This window comes from Tachypleus tridentatus, chromosome 1, assembly GCF_004210375.1.
Source record: "Tachypleus tridentatus isolate NWPU-2018 chromosome 1, ASM421037v1, whole genome shotgun sequence".
Lineage (NCBI taxonomy): Eukaryota > Metazoa > Arthropoda > Merostomata > Xiphosura > Limulidae > Tachypleus > Tachypleus tridentatus.
Window position 1 is genome coordinate 84,323,952 of NC_134825.1, and position 7,889 is coordinate 84,331,840.

Here is a 7,889-nt window from a genome sequence, read left to right on the forward strand (position 1 = left end):
AATTTGCAACAGCAGTTTTACTACGCTCAATTTCACCAGCGATGGCACATTGAGAGAGACCTTGCTTTTGTAGCTTGACAATTCTACCACGTTCAAACTCTGTCATCTTTTTAGCCTTTGCCATGTTTTTATTCAATGTAACACAGAAGATGTCAGTGGGAGATGTTGACAACGTTAAAGCTTGAACACAAATGATTAAATTTCGTTACGTGTTTACTGATTAACGCTTTGTTTCAGCATGGTCTTAAACTTTTGACCAGCTAGTATTTAGGCTAATTTCATAGTGTTAACATTTGCTCTATTATATGCTTAAAAAGTTTTACTTTAATTTTTATTTTCCCTCTTCTTATTTTCATCTTTCAAAGCTCTACTCAAATAAGTAGTTGAGTCTAACAACGCAAAATGCATATTTTTTCTTTATGTTCATTGGCCTTAAAATTATGGCCAGCAGTGTATGTACAGATATATGTTAAAGATTTTTTTTTCTTATTCTTTGATAGAAGACGAAAAGAGGAGGATTTTCGAAACGTCGTCCTCTACACTTGTGTCTCCACGACAGGCAGTTGCCGTCCATTCTACAATGGTTTCTTTTCTTTTTGTTCTTCAAAAATGTAATTGAAAAGAAAATCTTTGACTTAGAGACACACTGTATGACCTAAATGGTCGTACTCAATGCAGTTTCACCTATTCAAGGCTCATTAGCACAACTTAGGTCAGAAACCAAAGAAATACAGTTAGGTTTCTTATAATGGTGAATGGTTTGCGGTCATTTTTAATTCACCATGTAGTAACGCAAACTAGTTTAGCTGTGTGTATTACGTCATAAATATCATGTGCGGTTTGAATCCATTCTTCAAAACTAGATAAAGATTGATAGCTGATGTTAGAAATATCAATGTCACAATGCTGCCATGGCTGACTTTTGTCTACTTTGAGTGAGAGATTGGAAAAAAAATCTTCTTTATAACCCACCAGGTTTTGAAAGATCAAGTTCGAAAACAGTTCTTTCTTCTTAGATTAGAAAAATAAGCACCTGAGCAGACAGGAAGTGTGGATCACCACAATTAGAATCAAATCATTGCATACTGGGAAAAAAGATTAATTAGAAGCAATAAAGTCAGTGAAAAAATAGGAGCAAAGAAACAAAATCTGAAACTAAAGTTATTTTGGATTAGAGAATAGGTATTTTCAAATTTTTGTTTTCCATGAATTAGCCACCATTTTCTAAGAAACAAATATTAGAATCATAGTCTTAAATGTGTAGAAAATCTTTACACAAATTCATCAAACTACAAAATATGAATAATTATTCCACAATTTACCATTCAAATCAGTTGAAAATTCTATTTAACTTACTAAATTACATTCTCTTGTCACATTCCTTCCAATACAAATGGTGCATGGTATGTTTTTGTCTTTAATGTAAATCTAAAATAGTGATTTATCAATTTTTTTTAGAAATAAACTATAATAATGGAATTCTTAATATTTTTATTATCTTTATTTTTCATCTTACAATGCTGCTATATAAATTCTAAACACAATTGCACTTACCTCAGTCAACACAAAATTCGCTTTCCTCACAAAAATTATTTACCCTTTGGCTTTTTCAACTTCATTAATTAATTAATAAATGTTTTCTCCAGTTTAATGTCTACACTGAATTAATTCATTGTGGGTGTCTATCCATCAAGTTATTAAACAACAAAATAACCACGTTACCTACAAATGTGAAGTGACACAAACATATATCTACTACTAACTTAGTGTTTAAAGCAAGCCTCTACATAAACAATAACCATTATCAATGTTAATTTACCCATCTACCTTGATATTATTGACAAAAGAAAACAATTACCGTTGCTTTTACCCAATTTGAAGATTTCAAGTATTTGAAACTACAAGTTAAAATGTATATTATTTTCTGAAGATAGATCTGTAGATCACCATATCGTGTCAGACGTTTTTCTCTGGTATTTAGTTTTTCCAGTTTAATTTGTTTTTAGTATTCCTCAAACTTTTATTTCGTTTCGTTCTTTTTTTCCGTAAACTGAGGAAAATACTACATATTCTTCAAGGTTCTATCATCCTTCCTAAACACTATTTTGTTTCTTTCTCTGTAGTCTAATTGTTTTTAGGGTTTTTGAGAACTATTACATGTAGTAAACTCAGGTCGTTTTGTTTCTTCAGAATTTATCAGAGTGTTTCAGTAATCATACTGATTGAATATATAAATAAATATAAATGACATCGTGAAGCATTTATCAATAAAGTATTCATATGCTTCACTAGATGGCGGGTAAGTAAATAGAATTCATTTGGTAAGATGAAAACAGAAGTTGCTGTCTTTAAAGGATCTTCTTCACGTTATATTAATAGATACACATTTCTGATTCACTCATCGAACACTATATGCTGGTTTTAAACGCCGCTGCACAATGTGCTATATGAGCTGTGCCTACTAAAATGGCGTTATAAACTTTCAAGTTTTTCAATGAATCTCTTAAAAAGTACCCGTTGGTAGAGCGGTAAGTCTACGAACTTCTAACGCTTAAAGTCAGGCGTTCGATGCCCCTCGGTGGACTCAGCAGATAGTCCGCTGTGGCCTTGCTATAAGAAAATACACACTTTGTGTGAAGTACAAAGTATATTTTACTTAAATAATTTTCAAATTAACAAAAATTTTATGAATCAAGAGAAATAGGAAAAAAAAAACAAATAAAATTTCTTGGAGACGTTTAAAGTTTATCTTTCACTTTGTGTGTTAAAGTATTGTTTTTGTGGGGAGGGTGTATTGTTATAAGACGGGTTTCAACACTGGAAACTGCCTGTTTGGCGTAATAATTGCGATAAAAATCAGATAGATTACGCCTAAGTGAGTTTTAGCACAAATGTTAAAGTTATTACATTATAGTTCAGTGAACATTTACTTAGATTTCAAGAAAATTTTTGGCTTTCTATCAAACAATTTGTAAGTGTTAGTAGCTTTTATTATTTTATATTTTCTGAGGAATTATGGATGTAATTTCACTGAAAATTTCATAAATCAGGCACTAAACTCTAAGATTTCCAATATTTCAATAATGAAGAATATTTTTATTTGATAATTTGCACTTTTTATCAAAAAATCTCATGGAACTTATTCCATTTACAAATCCACAGATTTTGATGTTTCTGGATATTGAATACCATGTTAGGAGGTTTAATTATAAATTTTTATTTGGTACAGGTTTCAGCCAAATGAAGCAAAGTGCTATATTATATATAGTCACTATAACCACAATAGCTCTTCAGGTCTCGGCGCAGATGTACCAGTACAGCAATGGTTGGGTGAGTGGAAAAAAACGTTGGGAGAAAGCCCCAAGGAACCTATTTGCTACCTCCAACAGACAACTTATAGTTCAGCTTCATCTTCTTGAAGCAATGAAGCTCTGTAGAAAACGGGATAAAGTGGTACGTTCAATCATCGTTAAATTCAGTAAACATTTAAAATAATCAATAAAATACACATACATCATTTATGAAAAATGTTATTAAGTTGAATCTATCAAACGAAGGCACTGACAAGTCTTTGATAATTTATACTTATATACTTAATTTATTCGTAACAATCAGCCTAATTATCTTTATATTTATGATGTGCTTAGAATAACGAGATATAAATATCTACGTGAATAACGCTACTCTATTATTTATACGGAGCTGAGCTAATTACTATTCGTGGAATCAAAACAAACAGAAGCTAAAAAACTGTGTTTTAAATAAGGTTAAAATTGCTTCAAGACTTAGATGAGGCCCACCATTGTCGTTAAATAAATTGAAATTGCTGTAAGATTACCCTCTATGAGGGAAGTCAAAATTAGTTTGATGGTAAGCTGAAGAAATGACAACTTGAACCAGTTTCGGGGTCTTTGAATAGTAAAAGTTTTCTTTAATCTCAACATTAGTCCGATGAAATGCTTTGATGTATGAGTAAAAGTTTAAGTAATTATAATATTGTAATTATTTATTGAAGCTGGTGGATGACGTGACTGATTAATTAAATCTGATCTACAGATACACTGAGTGTTCCACACTACCCCGTGATTTTAATATTACTTTCATAGACGTGTATGGTACCAAAAACAGTTAAGTCGTTAGCTTATGACGTAGATATACAATTTTGTTAGCTGATGAAGTACATGTACTATTTTTTAGATGACGAATTACGTATACGATTTTGTTACCTGATAAAGTACGTATTCTATTGTTTCGTCTGTAAGGAGCAATTTAAAACATATTTAGGATCTCACAGTCTGTTATGGTGGTTCTTTGAAAATATCTCGCAATATATTTTTGCTAAAGTATAACATAAACATTATAATTTTTTAAACTACTTGGAGTTAACATGAGAACTGAATAATTTGACGGTACATAACAGTTTTGTCTTTCTTTGATATTAAAAAATTGTCTACATCACTCATGCCAATTGAAATATATTGAAACCTACACGTAAGATATATAAGTAGCATTAAATAAGTTCGTTTATGATCATACATTTAACGACAAGTAAAAAAAAAACATATTATTAGTGTAAACAAAACGATTTTGTTTCCCACGAATTCACGACAACAAATTTGTGTTCTGTTTTTCATTCGTCATTAAATTCTGTTGTAGTAGGGCTATTCTAGCTCAAGCTTCATTGACTTTATTAATTCTTAACACATATTCTTGTGTTAAACACACATTATTTTAATTAATGTAAGATTGTAATGGTAAACTGGGGCAATATATCTTTAATTTCAATATTTCTTTCAGATTTGTGAGTTATCACTACTTCTTTTAACATTTCATTTACATTAGAATTTTATTGTACACTATTTTTATGTTTACCTGTGAAGCAGATCGACTCACGGTTTAGTTCTAAAATAATTTTTTAATCAAGCCAAGATTTGTTGGTTTAATAAATTCACTGACTTTCGGGTGATACAATAAAAACATTTCTATTCAAACTTTCAGTCTTAATGATACTGAAATTTGGTTTAAATTAAGCTCTGGTCTTAAAGTCGTGACAAACAAAGTTTCTTTAACTCTAAGCATTATCTTATAATCTACTGAACTAATGAAATATGAACTTGAACTAACGACTTTTTAGTATATCTAATTTTAATAAGAAGAGAGAAAAATGATGGTATAAAAAACCACGTAGTGATCTATCTACATAAGTATCAGCAAAAACATTTACATGAATAGCACTCTGCTGTTTCATTTCATACATATATTTTACGTAAAACATGCGTAATTCTCTTAAACAATACTGGGAGACATAGTTATCAAGAAAAACAAGAACGGCATATATGTTCTAAACGACAATAAAAACTTTGTATTTCATGTGTTGCTGATTCATTAGAGTTAGTTTCTTACACTACTGTAGTCCTGAATAGATGCATTGGTGAAATCTTGGCTGAAATAAAATGTTTTTCACTGTTATCTGAAGACTACAGGTTTATATTTTTGTTTCATTCCTCAAATGTCTAGATTCCTCCAGTATGCGGTACACATTTTGAAAGATAAACACAAAATTTTTCTACAGTATTCAACAATATTACGCAACACGCCTTAAATTATTGTCATTTTACTTTTACACAGTATTTTTTTGTTTTAAAACTTGTTTTATACGATGTTTATGCGTCATCAGAAGTTTGATGTTTACGTAACATTTCGGTGTTATAAAGATTTTGAGTTGTTTGACTTTTCTGTGTCGTAAAAAATTCGTTGTATTATGCAATATTTCGTTGTTACAAAAAACTGCTCCATTACACTATGTAACAAAATTTTTACTTTTTCTTGTTCCTGGTTAGAAAGCGTTATTTCCCAATTGCTTACGCCTAAAGTAAATGGAAAATGCCTATTTTTCTCTTCAAACTTTGCTTTTATGACCTGGGTAATGAAATTTTTAAATTTACTCATTTTCCATAACATTCCAGGTAGATTCAATGCTGAGTAGCTGATAGAGAATTTTCTCGAACTTTCTAGAATGTTGTAGAAGCCTCAAAGCCGTGCTGCTCTATAACGGGAATAAGTATCCATCTCTTCCCCTGGCTCATTCGGTGCACCTCAAAGAAGCCTTTAAGTATAATGAATATGGCTGGGAGGTTATTGGATACTTCAAATAGTGGAATTCCTGATGGGTCTTTAAGTAGGCTTTACCGAGTTTCTCTGTTATCTTTGCCTTTGGGACAGCAGGGACACCGCTGCGCATTACAACAGGAACCCATGGCCACAACGGACCGAATTCTCTGTGAGGAGGCACAATGTCAAGTGTGAGCCACTAGTGGACCTCTGGAAGGTGTTGTTCCCACCATTGTACATAAAATGGGGTCTTATGAAACAATTTGTCATAGCTCCTGATACGGAGTCTGCAGCCTTCAAGTGCCTTCGTGACTTCTTCCCTGAGCTGCCTGAGGCAGAGGTCAAAGCTGGTGTCTTTGTTGGATCACAAACAGAAAAGATTTTGGAGTGCACAGAATTTCCCAAGAAGCTCAGCTGGAAAGAAAAAAGCTAGGGGCAACTTTGTCGCAGTGGTTCGGGGCTTCTTGGGCAATCACAAGGCCGAAAATTATGTGGAACTGGTTGAGGTTCTGGTAAAGGACTACGACAAAATGGGCAGCAGGATGTTTCTGAAAGTCCATATCCTTGACACTCATCTTAATAAATTCAAGGAGAACATGGAAGCATACTTAGAGGAGCAAGGTGTGTGCTTCCATTAAGATATACTGGACTTTAAAAGCTGCTACCAAGGAACGTATAACGAAAACATATTGGGAGACTATATTTGGGGGCTGATACGTAAAAGTGATTTACATTACAGTCGCAAATCTCGAAAAACTACTCACTTCTAAACATTTATGTATAACTTTAGTATAAATACATGTAAATCTTTATTTTCTATGTTGTTTTATTCAGACCTTATGTTAATGAAAATGTGCAAATTTGTTCGTTTTTACATAGAAAATAGATTAATTTCTAAATTTCATTATCATAGTCACAAAGCAAAGTTTGAAGGGAATAATGGCCATTTTCTTTACTTTTACAACATAACCAATTAAGAAATAACAGATGCTATCCAGGAACAAAATTTGTGTTACATAGTGTTATTTATGTATTTTCCTGTTACGACAGTTATATTGTTTTATGCGATGTTTTGGTGTTATAGAGTATTGCGTTACTTCATTTTTATGAGTTGCTGCGTTGAAGGATATTACATTGTTATGAGGTTTTTATTTACACAATGTTTCTATGTTACAATTTTGTTGTGTTATTTCACATTTTATTCTTACATAGTCTCGACAGTGTATTCACAGTGTTCATTGTTATGAGTATTGTTTTGTTGTCAGATGTTTTGGTATCACCACTCAGGCCCAGCGTGGCCAGGTGGGTTAAGGTGTGCGACTCATAATCTGAGGGTCACGGGTTCGCATCCCTGTCACACCAAACATGCTCGCCTCTTGAGCCGTGGAGGCGTTATAATGTGACAGTCAATCCCACTATTCGTTGGTAGAAGAGTAGTCCAAGAGTTGGCGGTGGATGGTGATGACTAGCTGCCTTTCCTCTAGTCTTACACCGCAAAATTAGGGACAGCTAGCGCAGATAGCCCTCAAGTAGCTTTGCGCGAAATTAAAAAACAAGTATCACCAATTAGACGTTTCATGCAATATTATTTTATGAAGACTGTTGCTGCAGATGATAGTTCGTTATAACGGGTGTATTGTTTTATTGTTATTAATACCACCGCTTTTCTCAATGTTTCTATTCTGTAATAGGTTTATTGTTCTGTACAGTATTTTAATACTTTTGAGACATTTTCGTTATTCAACATTTCTGTGTTAATATTTTTATTTTAAATGAAA